This window comes from Sus scrofa, chromosome 13, assembly GCF_054392235.1.
Source record: "Sus scrofa isolate SSC_HxYL_T2T_F1_AM1 chromosome 13, Sscrofa_HxYL_maternal_Yorkshire_Landrace_v2.0, whole genome shotgun sequence".
Lineage (NCBI taxonomy): Eukaryota > Metazoa > Chordata > Mammalia > Artiodactyla > Suidae > Sus > Sus scrofa.
Window position 1 is genome coordinate 192,030,390 of NC_139395.1, and position 20,638 is coordinate 192,051,027.

General features: G+C 37.1%; 1 long non-coding RNA gene across 1 annotated transcript in view; it reads left to right on the top strand.

The window, feature by feature from the left end:
• LOC102160577 (uncharacterized) overlaps positions 1 to 20,638 on the top strand; it is a 218,314-nt gene that overhangs the window by 124,524 nt on the left and 73,152 nt on the right. The window contains exon 2 of the long non-coding RNA XR_014824979.1: positions 7,474 to 7,507. This is a non-coding gene — a long non-coding RNA (uncharacterized LOC102160577). The remainder of the gene's footprint in view (positions 1 to 7,473; positions 7,508 to 20,638) is intronic.

Genomic DNA, 20,638 nt, shown 5'->3' on the forward strand with positions numbered 1-20,638 from the left:
AGGACTTTTTTTCAGTTAGCATATATGGATGATATTTTCCTTAAGTCAAATGAGTTACTCTGGAGCTCAAAGATCTTCAAATACATTCATCCCTGTATCTGCATTGGATTGGTTCCAGGACCCACCGTGAACCCAAAACCCTCAGATTCTCAAATCCCATAGTTAGCCCTCTGTATCTATAAGTCCCATAACCTTGGAGTCAACCAACTGCTGATTGTGTATTAAGTTTGTGATCCATGATTCGTTGAATCCAAGGATGCAATACCCAAGGATATGAAAGGCTGGTTGTACATTTATTGAATGATCCATGCCGTTCAAACCTGTATTGTTCAAAAGTCAACTGTATGACTAAAAAATGTGTAGAATATACCAGAAATTTATTCTTTGAAATGATTTAAAATTGATAAAACTTTTTAGATATAAATTTTGAAATAAAAAACAGGTATATAGTTTTTGAATTACATAATATGTGAGTATATATAGTATGTACTATATATATGCGTGTTATAAGGATATATTTTAATATTTTTGAATGTACATCAATAAAAATGTACGGTTACTGCTAATATGAAATTAAGCCTACCAAACAGTCTTTATCCTTGGCATGATAAGCAAGGAGAAATAGTCTTAAACAAAATGTAAAAAATAGAAATTTTTACATTTGGTGAAATCATTCTTTCTCAACATATACTCTCATCTTTTCTTCTTCCCCTATACCCTATTGTATTAGCCACATAGAATGATTTGCTCTCCCCAAATAAGTTGTGTTTGTATTCCCCTTAATGTCACAATCATTATTTTCATTGCTTTCAAAGTTTTCTATTTTCTCACTCCTGACCCTCTCCAAAGTCTTCTCTGACACCTGGTTGGTTACTTCCTCCACTGATCTCTTTAAGTCAGTGTAAAGACTTCTGTTATGCCAGGGAATACAATAATTTTGTCATGGTCATGTCTCTTTTCCTCAGTGCAACTCTGTGAGGGCATGGAATATATTATATATATAGCTATAATCATTCTCATCATGCCAAATACAAAATTGTAAACAGAAAAATGAGAAAGCTGCAATTTCTCATTCCTGCAATTTTCCTTCTTTTCAAGATATTATTGACAGTTTGTTGAACATCTTTGCTTAGTTTTTATAGACAGACACACACAGAGATATAATAATGATTATCATTTTGTCTTCCCTTCCAATATTTATACCCCTGTTTGTTCATTGTTTCCTTTTTTTTCTTTTCTTATTTGTTTTAATTTAAAATTTCAAGGCTTTTGAAAAAAAGTGGAAATATAGGAAACTTGTTTCTGACTTGAATGAGACTCTCCCATCCTTTTAGAAAGATCTCTACAATTATTTCTAAGTTGTGTATTTTGTGTTAAGAATATTTTCTATTCCCAGTTTTTCCAAAGCAAATGCCAGAAATATTTGGATACTATCAAAAGACTTTTGTCATCTATTTTTATGATTATATGAATTTTTCCCTTTTAATTAATAATGTAATGAGTTAAAAAATTCCTTTTGTTAAACCCTATTTACATTATGGGATAAATTTTGTTGTTCATGGTATATTATTATTTTAGTGTATATTAAGATTATTTATTTTATCTAATCCATAACATTTTTCTCTATAGTTTTAAGTGAACAATGATTATATCTTAATTTTCTTTTATATTTTCAGTATTTAGCAGAAGAGATATTTAATAAATATTCCCAGAATAAATGGAAAAATATATGTTACTATGTGATTTTTTTATTTGTACATAGTTTTAAAATATCATTCACCATATTTATTTAGTATTCTCTCATTTATGTCTGTCTTTATTTATTCATTGGCTCATCCACTCACTCAAGTAATCAGCAAATACTTCCTAGCAGCCTACAATGTGGCAATCCCTCTGCTAGGAGCTTGTTATACACTGGCAATAAAAACAAACACAGTGTTGGACCTTGTGGAACTCTCAGACAAGTACCTATACTGTCATAAAGATCCTAACGACCTGAAGAAGTCTGTATTTTTTTTTATTGTAAGCTCCTAAGAGACAGAGCTAGGTTTATTTGAGTAGAAAGTAGCAAATCAAGTATGATACTAAAAATACACACAAAACTTCTATTAGGATGCCAGATTAGCATATGGCAATTTCAGTGTTATCTTCTATATTCAACGATTTATCTTTATTAGAGGACAGTGCCCAATTTGAGGCTCCTTAAGGAGTTTAATGAACTTTGTATAGGATTCATTAGAGAGCCACATGAATGAAAGAGCTGGAAAATTATATTTATGAGAAGAAATTAAAGGAATTGAAATGGTTCTGCCTTTAAAATGAGAGACTGAGACCAATTTCAAAATAATCCTTCAGGGCTCACTCATAAAATTGTTAAGTTCTTCTAAATCTCTATTGAAGACAGACTTATACCAAACAATCATTTAGTTTAGCAAAATATTTCTTTTACTGCATTCAGATAACAAAAATTTACTGATGGTGAGAATGACTTAAGTTTGTTATATGCCATCAAAAAAAAAAAAAAAAAAAAAAGTAGAAGAAGCAAAAGTGAGAAAAACAACTACCCTATCCTGGATGGTTTACTTGTCTTAGTAGGGTGACAGCTAGTTACAGACCAAAGATGGCTGAAGGGTTTTCCTAGGTCAATAAAAATAATGTTAATATTAATAACCTGTTGTGGTGCAGCGGAAACGAATCTGACTAGGAACCTTGAGGTTGCTGGTTCAATCCCTGGCCTCACTGAGTGGGTTAAGGATCTGGCATTGCTGTGAGCTGTGGCGTGGGTCACAGATGTGGTTTGGACCTGGCTGTGGCTGTTGCGTAGGCCAGCAGCAACAGTTCTGATTGGACCCCTAGCCTGGGAACCTCCATATGCCATGGGTGTAGCCCTAAAAAGACAAAAGACAAAAAAAAAAAATATTAATAACAATAATCTAACATTTACTAAGAACCTACAGTTCTAGGTCTGTTTTTCTTGTATTTTCTCACTTAGTAATTGGTAGCTCCGTATGTCTTGGATTCTCTTGAATGGTTCAGATTTTATGCCTATATTTTTAGGGTAAAATTATTATCAGCATTCTATACCATTCACAGAAGTGTCTCTGTTTGGAAAATAAATTATATGGTTACCTTAGTTAATATCTGTTTTTCATCATAGAACCTTTAAACTACATAGAGGTTAAATAATTTGCTAGGGTCACACAGGTAGTAATTGGAAAGCTTTGAATTTATGATTAAATAGCTGCATATGCATCACCTGCATTGAGGACTCTGAAAATAAGGAACAAGGCTTAGTGTCTGACCTCCTGCAATTTATTAATGAAATCACACCATATCTATGCCTGGGTATGGCAAACACAATTCCAGACATTAATAGTGAGGAAGCCATACAACTCAGTAATCTTTAAACTATATTTAAAGTTCTGTGTTTAATGCATTAGCATTTGTATATAAGATTACAGTTCTCTTAGCCCTCAGAGGACATACTCTTTCAATAAGTCTCAGAAGTAGGCAATTGAGGATGGTATTTGAAACTAAAGTAAAAAAGGACCTTTGACTTTAAAGAGAAATGTAAGAAAGGTGACCTTGAAATGGAATATGCAGCAAAAAGGGCAGCATCTGGAGAAAGTAACCAATGGAACTGGAGATGAGAAAGCTCACAAGATAAAAGGTAGCTTTACTGTGGATCTCCAAGCTTCTTCATGTAATATCCTTTCCCCCACTTTTTAAAAGGAAAATAGAAGGTCTGTATCTAAAGCACAAAGGAACTTCCTGAAAGAATAAGCTTCTTTAATCATCTGAAGGCCACTATCTGTCTACCTGACCAGCCTCCTTTTACCCACCCCTGACCCAATGTACTCAGAAAATTAACAATCAATAGGAACAAAAGATGTTTTCATGAATGCATTTATTGGCATGTTTGGTGGATGGGGCACAATTCAGTGTTCCAGCTCCTGACATCTGAAATTGGTAAAGTGTAAAAATTATTCGCAGAAACCATATCTTTTCAGGATGGATCCTCAGCTGAAATGGGAAACTTAACAGTTTTACTTTGGTTTGTCCCTTTATTCTTTCTCTCACTGAATACTGAATGAAAAGATGTTATATTCCAAGCATCAAACTATATGCTGAAGATACACAGTGAAGATACCGTATCTCTTTCCTCAAGAACTTATGGCCAAATAAGGGAAACATATAAGTGAACCCCCAAGATGTTTTTGAAAACACACTGCGTGAAAATTTGAAAAAAAGAAATTAAAATAATTTTAAACACAAAACATTTTACTTGTTGAACAGAAATGTTCTGAAATATGAAAAGAAAACCAAGTTCTTGATTCCCTTGAAATTAAATCCACTACCAAGCACAGTTGCTCACTTCCTCTTATGCATTTTCTTCACTTGGATTCTGGCACAAAACCCTCTCCTGCTTTCTTTCTCTTTGTGCTGGCTCCTAGGTCTTTGCTTCTTCCTCTTTTTTTTTCTTGCCTCCGGCATTTTTTAATGTTAGAGCTCACCCAAGGTCTTGCTCAATCTTGCATTTTCTGTTATGTATGCTCCTGTTAAAAATCCTGAAATACCTCTGCATTTTACTCACAACAAGGATAGATCCAGGGCTTGGGAGAATGAAACTTATAAAATGTGATACTCCCTTTAAAAAATAATGTGAATTTATCTTTGGAAGTTAGTAAATGAAAAAAATCACAACCAAATTATAAACATTAACAAAATCTGGCAATACCACAAATATCACCAAATCAGAAAAACTATGTTTTTTTAACTGCTTGATGAATTTTTTCCCGTATTTTTAGGAATTTTATCTTTTCATATGATAATACTTTGGTACTATCATGTTCTATGAGCAGCTGAGAAGATAATTTAGTTTTCTTGTGTGGTTGAATTTTGTTTTGTTTTTTTATTATTAATTTTTTTCTTTTAGCTCCACAGATATTTATTGATAACTGCATATAAATTTTTTATTGTTTTTTGAGTTTGAGAAAACCACTAAATTTCTTTCACTGATAAGCTTATGATCAATTTTTATAGATTAGCTTCTAGCTGCATATCTTTCAATCCTCATCTCACCTTTTGGTGTTGTAGGATTCTTTCATATTATTATATAGCTTGCTCTTTCAAAGCATGATGGGCCAAGTGAGTCACCACAGTGTGGGTAGGAAGATTCCTGAATACCATTCTTAGAAGCAGAAGTGACTGGGACATATGTAAACATACCCACTAAACCCAAACTTAATGTCAACTTTCAAGGATTTGATAGGAGCCAGTAAAGAGAAGGGAGGCTTGACTATCTTTGTGGTAAAAAAACAAAGTGCTTAACATGGCTTTCAAAGACCTAGATCAGACTCACCCACCCTCAGTAGACCTTTCTGATCTCTTGTCTCCCTTTCCCAGTCTCTCCGTGCCCCCTGCTTCTACTACACTGGCCTCCTCGCTATTTCTCAGACATCACAAAACCTTTGTTTCCTTTACAAGGAATGCTTTTCCCTAGGTATTCCCTTGGCTTACCTTCCTTGATGCCATCCTCTAAGCCTTTGCTCAAGTTCACTTTCCCTTAAGACCTACTCTGATGACTACATTTGAGACTATACTGTGTTTCCTGCCTCATTACTCTCCATCTTTCCTACTCTGCTCGACTCTTTCTTTTATCCATCACTTCAATCACCTTCTCATATAATACATAATTGCTTATTTATTATGTTTACTTCTGACTCTTTCCCTGAAAGGCAAGCTATAGGAGGGCAGGAACCTTAACTTGTTTTTGTTCACTGATACACCTGGCACAAAGTAACCTTGCAAGAAAACCACTTGAATGAATGTCTATTGAATACACAAAATATACTTTTAAGTTTAAAAACTGTTTGGGCACATATGTGCTTTTAAAATGGAACATATTTGGAGTTCCCATCGTGGCTCAATGGAAATGAATCCGACTAAGAACCATGAGGTTGCGGGTTTGATCCCTGGCTTTGCTCAGTGGGTTAAGGATCTGGCGTTGCTGTGAGCTGTGGTGTAGGTTGCAGACGTGGCTCGGATCTGGCATTGCTGTGGCTCTGGTGTAGGCCAGCGGCTACAGCTCCAATTAGACCCCTAGCCTGGGAACCTCTATATGCTGCAGGTGTGGCCCTAAAAAGACAAAAAAATAATAAAATAAAATTAAAAAAATGGAACATATTTGAAATTAAGTAAAACTTTTATCTTTTTTTTTTTTTGTCTTGTTGTTGTTGTTGTTGTTGCTATTTCTTGGGCCGCTCCCGCGGCATATGGAGATTCCCAGGCTAGGGGTTGAATCGGAGCTGTAGCCACTGGCCTACGCCAGAGCCACAGCAACGCGGGATCTGAGCCGCGTCTGCAACCTACACCACAGCTCACAGCAACGCCGGATCGTTAACCCACTGAGCAAGGGCAGGGACCGAACCGGCAACCTCATGGTTCCTAGTCGGATTCGTTAACCACTGCGCCACGACGGGAACTCCAAAACTTTTATCTTGTAAGCATTTCCAAGGTAACTTACTACATTTTAAAATAATCTTTGGTCAGGGGAAAAAAGATTGTATTTTTTGCTAATGAATTTCAAACTTTTATTTTTCTTTGAATTATATATCCTACATTTCTTCTAGTTAAGTATAAATTTTCAGAAAATTAGATTTTTTAATTCACTCCTGGCACATATGTAAAATGCTATTCATTCATGTAGAAATAACTCATAAAGTTCATTGTTAAAGTCCCTGGAAGGACCACAAAGTAAGGGAAATAAATGTTATGACTCTGACAGTAGAGATGCTGTAATCATCCTTACCACCAGCCTCATTCCTGTCCACAGCAAGATTGATGTGGTCAGTCCACTGACTAGACTTTTAGAATCTCTGATCTAATTTCTTACTAAATAGTAAAGTACTATAATGTGTATTGTAATGTTTTATTTCCATTTACTCCCCAAATCCTTTAATATGTACTCCAAAACTCCTGGTCAGACAGTCCATCCCCTTATAAATCTCATTTTATGTGGTTAAACTCCCACTTCTATACTGAATTTAATTTCTGAAATGTCACGCATAACCTTCAAATTTAATTACCTTACTTCAGTGCTACTTGACCTGTCTGTGGCATGTGGTGTCATTAAACCTCCATTCCTTAAACTATTTTCCCCTTGCCTTCCATGACTCTGCATTTTCCCATTCTCTAATTTTCTAGTCACTGCTTCTATTTCTTACCTTTCTTTTCTTTTCTTTTTCTTTTTTCATTTCCTAAATATGGCTGTCACACAAACCTCCAATAGTTTTCCGTTGATCCTGTGTTTTCGCTTCTCCATGCAGTTACACATTTTCAAGACTATAGATACCACTGAGGAGGTGATTCTCCAACCTACAAGCCCAGTCATAGTCTTTTTGGTGTTTTCTTATGATTTATTTCCACTTTTAACATAACAACATTAATTAATTGTTCTGTTCCTTCCAACAGGTGAGGTGTGTGCTTTCAAGGACCTGTTTTCAAGGTAGGAACCAAGCATTAATAACACACACACACATCCAATGGAATACTAATCAGCTATAAAAAAATTTTGCCACTGGCAGCAACATGGCTGGACTTGGAGAGCATTATGCTAAGTGAAATAAGTCAGGCAAAGAAAGAAATACTGATGCCCTGGGGGTTTGGGATGGAAATGCTATAAAATTTGGATGTGATGTTTGTGGTACAACTATAAATGTAATAAAATTCATTGAGTAATAAAAAAATAGGAAAAAAAACAGTTTAAAAAAAGAAATACTGTATATCACTTGTATGTGGAATTTAAAAAATACTACAAACTAGCTAATATAACAAAAAAGCCAACTAGCAGATATAGGGAACAAACTAGTTGTTACTAGTGGAGAGAGCGAAGGGGGGAAGGGCAATATGGGGATAGGTGATTAAGAGGTACAAATTATTAAGTATAAAATAAGCTATATATTGTACAATATGGAAAGTATAGCCAATATTTTATAAGAGCTATAAATGGAGTATAGATAGCCTTTAAAAATTGTGATCACTATATTGCACACCTATAATTTATATAATATTGTACATCAACAATACCTCAATTACAAAAAGAAAAAAAAAAATGTGTCTGTAGTTGAAACATAACATACCAGGCCTGACTAGTCAATTCTTAGCATAACTTGACAATTGCAACTAGTCAAAATTTGCAAACTGTTAGACTTCTACCCAGCCAAACTCTTGTAGGTGGTCTACCAGCATCACTGAATAAAACTTGCAAAAAAAAATCCCACTTTTGTCTATCTCTCAGAAGAGAGTGAGCTTCTTGAAAGATGTTTTTGTATGGTATTCACCTCTATGAGTCTCAGCCCAAAAGATTGCTCAGCATGTCTGTTTTGCAAAACTAAAATTGGGTGAGAAATGATATTAAGAAACCAAAATGATTTTTCTGCAGTATGATCGTGGCATTATTATACATAAAATTTTTAAAAATTTCTAGATCCATGTTTATTTTAGTTGCTTTACTTTCATCTTCAATGTGTTTTAACATTTTAAGCTATGTATGTGAAACAGATTCTCTCTCTGCTGATTAAGATCATATGAAACAATATTATTGCTATAGCTATTACTTTTAGATCTGATATAATTCAATGTTATATGGGATTCAATATTTGAAAAGCTTAGACCGTTGACCTACACACATTTGTATGGAACAAATCTAGATGTATTTTTGTAAATGGAGCATTACATGTTATACCGTGATTTTGTAAGATAGGTATCTTATATTTTCAAGCTACTGTAGGCTGCTAATGAATCAGGAGAAAATTATGATTAAATGTTTAAAACCATAGCAAAGGATATGCTTTGACTCACATCATTGCCGAGGAAATCATTTTGTAGAATATATGACATTATATAGAACTTTAGCATAATTTAATTTATAACGTGAATATTTTTACTAAGGGAAAAAATAGGCCTTTAGCATTCTGTATAGCCTCTCCTGGTTCTCACTATGATATTAGCAAAGTCTTCTGAGAATTACCCATTTCTTTGTAACATCATTCAAATATTTCAGGCATCAAAAATTCTTTGGAGTTCTTTCCACTCCAGATTTACACTGTGGTCCAATAGAACTTTCTTAATCATGGGAGTGTATTGACAATATGGTAGGTATTAGCCACATGTAGCTATTCTGTATTTGAAATGTGGCTAATGCAATGGAGGAATTTTAATTCATAATTTTATTTAATTTTAATTAGTTTCAATTTTAACCTAAATAACCATACATGGCTGGTGGCTACTGTATTGAACAGTACAGAGCACAGATTAAAGCTCCTCTGAGATTATTGACCATTTACCCATGGATAAAATTAAGTCAATTGTTTAAAAAGTATCAGTGTATAGAAAGAAGAAAACGTAAAATACAACCAATCATAGGGCTCTTTTTATTCATAAGTCGTGTATGATGAGAAAAAAAAAATCTCAATTTTCTCAGTTCCAAAATACCCCTGGAACAAATAATTGAGTTTCTAAATTGCAGGATTGCAGGTGAGGACCTCTGAGCAACATTCTCCTCCTCACATACTTGATAAAAGTTGCTGCATATGTGTTATTAGAGCATAGTAGTCATGCTGGAGTTCACAGGTTCAGCAGTCACTTCAGTCCATGTGCATCATAAGATCTACAACTCAGGGAGTTCCCGTCGTGGCGCAGTGGTTAACGAATCCGACTAGGAACCATGAGGTTGCGGGTTCAGTCCCTGCACTTGCTCAGTGGGTTAATGATCCGGCGTTGCCGTGAGCTGTGGTGTAGGTTGCAGACCCGTCTCGGATCCCACGTTGCTGTGGCTCTGGTGTAGGCCAGTGGCTACAGCTCTGATTGGACCCCTAGCCTGGGAACCTCCATATGCCGCGGGAGCGGCCCAAGAAAAATGGCAAAAAGACAAAAAAAAAAAAAGATCTACAACTCAAAAACTGCAAATGACTCTGTGTTATGATCAAGTTTTTCACAATCCAGAGAAGGTTAAACTGATCATTGAACAAAATTTCTGTATGGAAAAAGGAAAGTATAGATCTTTCTTGAAGATAAAAGATGATCACCCCTGCTCCTGATTCTGTTTGCTGAGTTATCTAATTCTGGTACTTGTTTCACTAGCAGCAGCTATTTGTTTTGTAACGAAGTTATGAACAGTAAAGTTAAAAGTTATGGTCACAAAACTCATTTCCACTGCCTGTCAGAATAGCTCCTTATGTAACAGCCACAGTGATGAGTTTTATCATCTTGTGGGAGTTGCACATCTAGGTTGTTAGGGACATATTTTGTATGTAAGAAGAATCATAGCATCTAGGGTAAAGCATTAAAAATTGTCTGGGCACCAGCCATAGAGGGTCTACTGCTAGGATAAGGCATGACCTGGGAAAATAGATATAGCTACAGACAGTTTACAATGGCAAGCATTCATAGATTTTGAAAGATAGACAAGGAATAACATAGCATATAGAGAAGAATCTGGTTTGTGGGGAGGGCTAATGTGAAGTCATGGAGATGGTAAAGGAGATGGGAATATCAGAGGGATCAGGTCTGCCCAAACATGTGGGTGAATATTTGGCATCTGGGAAGTCTATCATTTAGAAGTGACAGTGCAGGAAGAAGTTAGGACTATAGTGTTAAAGGGATGGAAGCACTAAAACGACCATTTGTAGTTTAATGGAACAAGGCAGAAGAAGCCTTCTTACTAGAATTAGGGTGCAGGATCAGGACTGGACTAGTTGTACAGTTGATCTGCTACTAAAACTGGTGCCAGTGTAGAGTTTAGTACCATCTTCTTGTGTACTATCTCATATGTTATCTGGTGTGGCTCTCAAGATGTAGCCTGTGGGGAACTTGTAGATATGGATTAACTCACCTCAGCAGGGTTGAAAGAAAGGCCTTTTGGGCTAGGGAATAGGCAGAACCTAGCTTGCTCCTGTTGAACATGATGGCTCTCTCCTCTCAATTCCTGTCAAGGACTTTACTTATGATTATGCTGTGGCGCTTTGTATTAATTTACTGAAAAACGGTTACAACAAAAGTAACAAATCCTTTTTACTATTTTATTTCCAATTTGAAATGGAGTAACCAAAAGTTACAGAAAGAATACTAAAAATTTGTGTACCCGTCACCCTGCTCTTCCAAATGTTAATGTCTTATAATAGCTACGGCACAGTTATCAACACCAGGAAACTGATACTGATACAACACTGTTACTGATCCACAGATCTTATTCATATTTCTATAGCTGTACCCCAAATGATCTATTTCTTAGTTTCCTCTGACTTGTGACATTTCTTCAGTTTTTGTCTTTATAAAGTTTTCACATTTGAAGAGTACTAAAGAATATATTTTTATTGAATATGCCTCAGTTTTTACTTGTCTGCAGTTTTCTCATGATGGAAATCATGCTGCGCATTTTTGACAATAGTACTTCAAAAAGTGGCGTTTGCTCTTTCTTACTCTTTCATGTCTCAGTGGCTCATAGGATCAGTATGTCCCACTACTGGGTATTAACCATGACCAGTTTGTGTCCCAACTGTAAGGTTATTTTTTCCATTGTCATTTAATAAGTGTTATGTGAAGAGACTCTTTGAGACTATACAAATACTTGTTACTTATTTTACTTTTAACCTCTAATTTCAGCAACTATGGATGATTCCAAGTCCATAACTTTGAAATCATCACTAGCAATCATTTGTATTTGCCAAATAATGATTTTCTGTTTATGTCTTTGTGTGTGTGTTTCTTTTTAGGGCTGCACCCATAGCATATAGAAGTTCCCAGGCTAGGGCCTGAATCAGAGCTGTTTAACTGCCAGCCTACACCACAGCCACAGCAACACAGGGTCAGAGCCGCATCTGTGGCCTACACCATAGCTCAGGGCAACAACGGATCCTTAACCCACTGAGTGAGACCAGGGGTTGAACCCGTGTCCTCATGGATACTAGTCCGGTTCATTACCTCTGAGCCACAATGGGAACTCCTCACTTTTTCTACGTTTGTTAATCAGGATTCTATTATAAGGAAGCACAGTCCCTTTATCTACCCATCTTACCTCAACTGAATTTGAGGATACTTATATTATTTTGAGAATTATGATATATTATAATCAGTACTTATTTTTAGTTTTTATCCACCTCAAATTGATCTAGAGTTTGGAATTCCTTCAGTCTGGCTCCTATGTCCTTTTGCTGGCACTCTAAGATATCAAAAAATAAATTTTAAAATGTATTTTTTCAATTTTTATGGTAAAATAACTGAACAGTACAAATACACTTCTTCAATTTGTGTAATAAAATTACTGAACACAAATATAATGTATGTTAGCTGTGTCTACAAGAATAAAAAATATCTGGTAAAGGAAAAAAAATGATTTTTTCTTTTTCATTTCTTCTCATGTTTAGAGATAGCCTACATATAATATTCTGGATTAATGTCATTAATTCATTGGAGTTGATAATTGAAAATAAAATTCTATCATATCAGGATGTAAAGTTAATATTTTATGTTTATTTTGTCAATTCTCAAATATTACACCTTAAAAATATTTTACATCAGAGACGAGTATATGTGATATTGAAATAATATGTATACAAAGAGGGTGATCAATAGGACCCAGAATTTTTTGTCAAGAGTAGAATATAGAGGAGTTCCTATCATGGTGCAGTGGAAACTAATCCAGCTAGGAACCATGAAGTTGTGGGTTTGATCCATGGCCTTGCTCAGTGGGTTGAAGATCAGGCATTGCCATGAGCTAGAGGTCATTGATACAGCTTGGATCCTGCATTGCTGTGGCTGTGGTATAGGCCAGCAGGTATAGCTCTGATTTGACCCCTAGCCTGAGAACCTGCATATTCCATGGGTGCAGCCCTAAAAAGCAAAAAAAAAAGAGTAGCATATAGAGGCGTTGTTGCTTACCAACTAGACTGACTAGACATACCTCATTTGTTTACTGACTCTCTATATATCATTTTTCAATGAGTTATTGATGAGCTTTTAACTCAGGACTGGTAGAGCAAAACAAAGTTAGAAAATCATGATGAAAGGTCATCAATAACTTTGTGAATGTATTCACAGCCTGCCAATCGAATATATTATTTATGCAACACTGATTTCAATATATATTATGTCATCATATGAGGATTTGTTGAGATTTATTTCATTTGATTTGGAGGAATCTGTTTCAGACAGTTGTTTCCAACCTCCCAGATGACTGGCAATTCTACTTCAAAACATTATTACCACTTCATCTAGAATAATTCAGTCTCCCAGTTCTGAACCCCCCTTTATCTTTCTGTCAACCACTGAGTTCTCTAGAATGTATTTGAACCTTGCAGTGTATGCGTTTGTTTGTGATGTGTGTGTGTGTGTGTAGAAATTGGAAACCAAAACAGGGTTATCAGCTTATATCTTACACAGCAAGGACTATTTTGGCAACAACTACTATTTCTTATCACTATCATTATGTATAAAAAATACCTTTTAACACTAAAATGTAGAAAGAACATCATCACAGAACAGCATTCTCCTTTAAATTTAATACTTTCAGCTTTGTGACAACCTCACATATTGCTCTTATTTTTTCCATTTCACCATGGACTGCTGAACTGAAGACAAAAAAGAAATTCTCATGATAGCAATCTCCACACTAGTAAATAAACAACAAATAATAGCAATGGTTACGCTACTATTAAACTATTAATTCTTCAGAGAGTAGCTGGATGGTTCATTTTACAGAAAGCATATCTTCCTACAAGTCTAGTTTTCTCCTGGATACATTACTATTTTACAAAATACAGGAGAGCTGTGAGATAAACTACTGTGACTCCACTTGTAATCCAGATGGCAGAATGATTTGGAGCTCAAGGTAGTTTTACAAACTTGTTAGCTGCTCCCAGAGTATAAATGTGGTCCACGTTCTTCATAAAATACTCTATGCACGCACATTTAAAATTTTGCCTTCCACTAGTTCTGCCTCACCATCTTTCTGTATCCCATGATTCCTCTTACTTTTCCATAACTTCAAATTTATTAGTCTTATTGCCTAGTCTTTTGAGTTGATTTTTTTTTTTTTTTTGGATGATCTTGTTCTTGAATTTGACTTTGACCAAATTGTCTTTCAGTAGCACTTGACAGCAAATTTTAAAACCCATGGATTAGTTCCACCCTCCACTTTCTTTTCTAATCTCAGCTCTTGGGACATATCTATCAAAGCCCAAATAACTAGTTTTCTGAAAATGACATTCATGCCTGGAGGTTTCTGCCACTGGCTGCATTTTACTACTACATAACTAGATTTACACACTGGTTTTCTTCTCAGTTTTTATCCTAGGCACACTGAAGTAGTAGTTATTTCTGAGCAGAACTCTCTAGGAGGTGGAGTCTTGATTTCAAGTTAAGCAATACATCATCTTGTGGATCTCTGGAAGCTTTAAGAACTAAGTTTTAATTGGGCATGATTGATCCAACAGTGGATATTAATAAATGTCCTCAGTTGGAATTACACATGATCCATGGTCGTCATTTTTTTGCGAAGTGATACTGACTGTCACTTGCTCTATATCCTCTCCTGTGGGTTTAATTTCCTCTGGCTGAATGCTCATGAATTGACTTTAGGGACGCCTACAGTTTCCAGCCAGCTTTGGACTTCTAAATTCACTATTGTTTGGGACCACCACCAGTTCACTCACTGCTTACTTACTACCCCTTATGCCAAAGATAATAGACAAATTTGTCACCTGTGGACCCCCTGCAGCCCAGAAAAGCTGCAACAAGCCTGGCCGAATCGGGAAAAGATCTCAGACGGTCTTTCTGAGTCGGACTGTCCTGGGGAGGAGCCTCTTGAGCCTCCAAGGGCCCTGCTACCCGCCCAAGACCCCAGGGGGTGCTGAGACCTAGTGGACCAGCTGCATAGGACTGCCAGCTCCAGGCAGGACCCCCTGCAGCCCAGAAAAGCTGCAACAAGCCTGGCCGACTTGGGAAAAGATCTCAGACGGTCTTTCTGAGTCGGGCTGTCCTGGGGAGGAGCCTCTTGAGCCTCCAAGGGCCCTGCTACCCGCCCAAGACCCCAGGGGGTGCTGAGACCTAGTGGACCAGCTGCATAGGACTGCCAGCTCCAGGCAGGACCCCCTGCAGCCCAGAAAAGCTGCAACAAGCCTGGCCGAATCGGGAAAAGATCTCAGACGGTCTTTCTGAGTCGGGCTGCCCTGGGGAGGAGCCTCTTGAGCCTCCAAGGGCCCTGCTACCCGCCCAAGACCCCAAGGGGTGCTGAGACCTAGTGGACCAGCTGCATAGGACTGCCAGCTCCAGGCAGGACCCCCTGCAGCCCAGAAAAGCTGCAACAAGCCTGGCCGACTTGGGAAAAGATCTCAGACGGTCTTTCTGAGTCGGGCTGTCCTGGGGAGGAGCCTCTTGAGCCTCCAAGGGCCCTGCTACCCGCCCAAGACCCCAGGGGGTGCTGAGACCTAGTGGACCAGCTGCATAGGACTGCCAGCTCCAGGCAGGACCCCCTGCAGCCCAGAAAAGCTGCAACAAGCCTGGCCGACTTGGGAAAAGATCTCAGACGGTCTTTCTGAGTCGGGCTGTTCTGGGGAGGAGCCTCTTGAGTCTCCAAAGGCCCTGCTACCCGCCCAAGACCCCAAGGGGTGCTGAGACCTAGTGGACCAGCTGCATAGGACTGCCAGCTCCAGGCAGGACCCCCTGCAGCCCAGAAAAGCTGCAACAAGCCTGGCGGAATCGGGAAAAGATCTCAGACGGTCTTTCTGAGTCGGGCTGCCCTGGGGAGGAACCTCTTGAGTCTCCAAGGGCCCTGCTACCCGCCCAAGACCCCAGGGGGTGCTGAGAACCAAGTGAAATCTGCTACCATCGTGGGGTGGACCTCCCAGTCCTGTCTGCCCTCAGGAAGTCCTCCTTTGCTTCAAAGAAACACTGTTAGTCCCATCAACACTCCAGAAAAGCCACACTGCCTCAAAAAAAGATTGACCAACAACGACAGCCCTCAGGAAATATTCCAGGGCAGTGACAAGGCAAACACAACCCGATAACGGAGAGTACAACTCCCTCAGGAGAAAGAAGACAACAAGCAAGATGAAGAAGCTGAGAAACCACCCCCAGTCAAACCAACAGGAGAACTCACCTAAAACAGTCAACAATGAAACTGATCTCTGCAGTCTGACAGACCTGGAGTTCAAAAGAGAAATAGTGAAAATACTGAAGGAATTAAGAGAAGATATGAACAGCAATGCAGATACCCTCAGAAAGGAGCTAGAAAATATAAGGAGGAGCCAAGAAAAACTAGAACATTCATTTGCAGAGATGCAAACTGAACTAGGGGCAGTAAAAACCAGAATGAATAATGCAGAAGAACGAATCAGTGATATGGAAGATAGAATAATGGAAATCACTCAATCTGGTCAACAGACAGAAAACCGAATCAAAAAACTGGAAAGCAATATAAGAGACCTATGGGATAATATAAAACGGGCCAATCTACGCATAATAGGAATTCCAGAAGGAGTAGAAAAAGATAAAGGAATGGAAAATATATTTGAAGAAATTATCGCTGGAAACTTCCCAAATCTAAAGGATACTGGATTCAAGATACAAGAAGCACAGAGGGCCCCAAACAAACTGAACCCAAACAGACCCACACCAAGACACATCATAATAAAAATGGCAAAAGTTAGTGATAAAGAGAGGATCCTAAAGGCAGCAAGAGAAAAACAGAATGTTACCTACAAGGGAACCCCCATAAGAATATCAGCTGATTTCTCTACAGAAACACTACAGGCCAGGAGGGAATGGCAAGAGATATTTAAAGTGCTCAAAGGAAAAAATATGCAACCTAGAATACTTTATCCAGCAAGAATATCATTTAAAATAGAAGGGGAAATAAAAATTTTTCCCAACAAACAAAAACTTAAAGAATACAGCAACACAAAACCCAGGTTAAAGGAAATATTGAAAGGGCTTCTCTAAACCAAAAAGAAAGGAAGGAAAGGGAAGAAAAAAGAAAAGAAAAAAAAAAAAAAGAAGAAGAAGAAGAAGAGGAAGAACTAGGACTGAGGAAGATACAATCAGAGAGCAGTCACTCAAATAAGCCAGCATACAGATTTAATCATGAACATGCTTCAAACAAAATAAAATTAAAAAGAAAAAAATAAAAGAGTCATCAAAACCATAAAATGTGGGCAAGGGATGTTAGGAGGTAAATAATCCTTTTTGTTTGTATGTATGTCTCTCTTCTTAATTTTAATATAATAATGAAGTGTTTGAACTTACAGGACCATCAGGCTAAAACACACAATTATGGGAAGGGGTTAGCATACTTAAAAAACAGGGCAACCACAAGCCAAAACCAAATATTGCATTCGCAAAAAATGAAAAAAAAAAATACACTCAAGCAGATAATAACAGGAGACCATCCAACCAAAAAAAAAAAAAAAAAAAAAGAAGAATGGAGAACCATAGAATCAACTGGAACACGAGGATCAAATGGCAATAAATAATCATCTATCAATTATCACCTTAAATGTCAATGGACTGAATGCCCCAATCAAAAGACACAGAATGGCTGAGTGGATAAAACGGCAAAAACCTTCAATATGCTGCCTACAAGAAACTCACCTTAGGACAAAAGATACATATAGATTGAAAGTGAAAGGCTGGGGAAAAGTATTTCATGCCAATAGACATGACAGAAAAGCAGGAGTTGCAACGCTCATATCAGACAAAATAGACTTTAAAACAAAAGACATAAAGAAAGACAAAGAAGGACACTATTTAATGATTAAGGGATCCATCCAAGGAGAGGATGTTACTATCATCAACATATATGCCCCAAACATAGGAGCACCCAGATACATACAACAAATATTAACAGACATAAAGGGAGATATTGATGAGAATACAATCATAGTAGGAGACCTAAATACCCCCCTCACATCAATGGACAGATCCTCTAGACAGAAAACCAATAAAGCAACAGAGATCCTAAAGGAAACAATAGAAAAGTTAGACTTAATTGATATCTTCAGGACACTAAATCCAAAAAAATCAGAATACACATTCTTCTCAAATGCTCATGGAACATTCTCAAGAATCGACCACATATTGGGACATAAAGCGAATCTTAATAAATTTAGGAGCATAGAAATTATCTCAAGTATCTTCTCTGACCACAATGCCATGAAATTAGAAATCAACCATGGGAAAAGGAAAGAGAAAAAACCTACTCCATGGAGACTAAACAACATGCTACTAAAAAACCAATGGGTCAATGAGGAAATCAAGAAGGAAATTAAAAACTATCTTGAAACAAATGATAATGAAGACACAACCTCTCAAAATCTATGGGATGCTGCGAAAGCAGTGCTCAGAGGGAAATTTATAGCAATCCAGGCCTTTCTCAAAAAAGAAGAAAGATCCCAAATTGACAACTTAACCCTCCACCTAAATGAATTAGAAAAAGAAGAACAAAGAAGTCCTAAAGTCAGCAGAAGGAAGGAAATTGTAAAGATCAAAGAAGAAATCAATAAAATAGAGACTCAAAAAACAATAGAGAAAATTAATAAAACCAAGAGCTGGTTCTTTGAAAAGGTGAACAAAATTGATAAACCCCTGGCCAGACTCACTAAAAAGAGGAGAGAAAGAACCCAAATCACCAAAATTATAAATGAAAAAGGAGAAATCACAACGGATACAGCAGAAATTCAAAAAACCATAAGAGAATACTATGAACAACTATATGGCAATAAGTTTGACAATCTGGAAGAAATGGACAATTTTCTAGAATCTTACAGCCTGCCAAAACTGAATCAAGCAGAAACAGACCAACTGAACAGACCAATCACTAGAAATGAAATTGAAGAGGTCATAAAATCACTCCCTACAAATAAAAGCCCAGGACCAGATGGCTTCACAGGTGAATTCTATCAAACATATAAAGAGGAATTGGTGCCCATCCTCCTTAAACTCTTTCAAAAGGTTGAAGAAGAAGGAATACTCCCAAAGACATTCTATGAGGCCACCATCACCCTCATTCCAAAACCAGGCAGAGATACCACCAAAAAAGAAAACTATCGCCCAATATCATTGATGAATATAGATGCAAAACTTCTCAACAAAATCTTAGCCAACCGAATCCAACAACATATCAAAAAAATTATACACCATGACCAGGTTGGGTTCATCCCAGGTTCACAAGGATGGTTCAACATACGCAAATCAATCAACATCATACACCACATTAACAAGAAAAAAGTCAAAAATCATATGATCATCTCAATAGATGCAGAAAAAGCATTTGACAAAGTTCAACATCCATTCATGATCAAGACCCTCGCCAAAGTGGGTATAGAGGGAACATTCCTGAATATAATCAAAGCCATTTATGATAAACCCACAGCAAATATAATCCTCAATGGGGAAAAACTGAAAGCCTTCTCACTCAAATCTGGAACAAGACAGGGATGCCCACTCTCACCACTGCTCTTCAACATAGTTTTGGAAGTCTTAGCCACAGCAATTAGACAAACAAAAGAAATCAAAGGCATCCATATAGGAAGAGAAGAGATCAAACTGTCACTGTATGCAGATGACATGATTCTATACCTAGAAAACCCTAAGGACTCAACCCCAAAACTCCTTGAACTGATTAATAAATTCAGCAAAGTGGCAGGATATAAGATTAACATTCAGAAGTCAGTTGCATTTCTGTATACCAGCAATGAAGCATTAGAAAAGGAATATAAAAATACGATACCTTTTAAAATTGTACCTCACAAAATCAAATACCTCGGAATACACCTAACCAAAGAGGTAAAGGACCTATATGCCGAGAACTATAAAACCTTAATCAAAGAAATCAAAGAAGATGTAAAAAAATGGAAAGATATTCCATGTTCCTGGATTGGAAAAATCAATATTGTGAAAATGGCCATCCTACCCAAAGCAATCTACAGATTCAATGCAATCCCTATCAAATTACCCATGACATTTTTCACAGAACTAGAACAAACAATCCAAACATTTATATGGAACAACAAAAGACCCAGAATCGCCAAAGCAATCCTGAGAAACAAAAACCAAGCAGGAGGCATAACTCTCCCAGACTTCAAGAAATACTACAAAGCCACAGTCATCAAAACAGTGTGGTACTGGTATCAAAACAGACAGACAGACCAATGGAACAGAATAGAGAATCTGGAAATTAACCCTGACACCTATGGTCAATTAATCTTTGACAAGGGAGGCAAGAACATCAAATGGGAAAAGGAAAGTCTATTCAGCAAGCATTGCTGGGAAACCTGGACAGCTGCATGCAAAGCAATGAAACTAGAACACACCCTCACACCATGCACAAAAATAAACTCCAAATGGCTGAAAGACTTAAATATACGACAGGACACCATCAAACTCCTAGAAGAAAACATAGGCAAAACACTCTCTGACATCAACATCATGAATATTTTCTCAGGTCAGTCTCCCAAAGCAATAGAAACTAGAGCAAAAATAAACCCATGGGACCTCATCAAACTGAAAAGCTTTTGCACAGCAAAGGAAACCCAAAAGAAAACAAAAAGACAACTTATAGAATGGGAGAAAATAGTTTCAAATG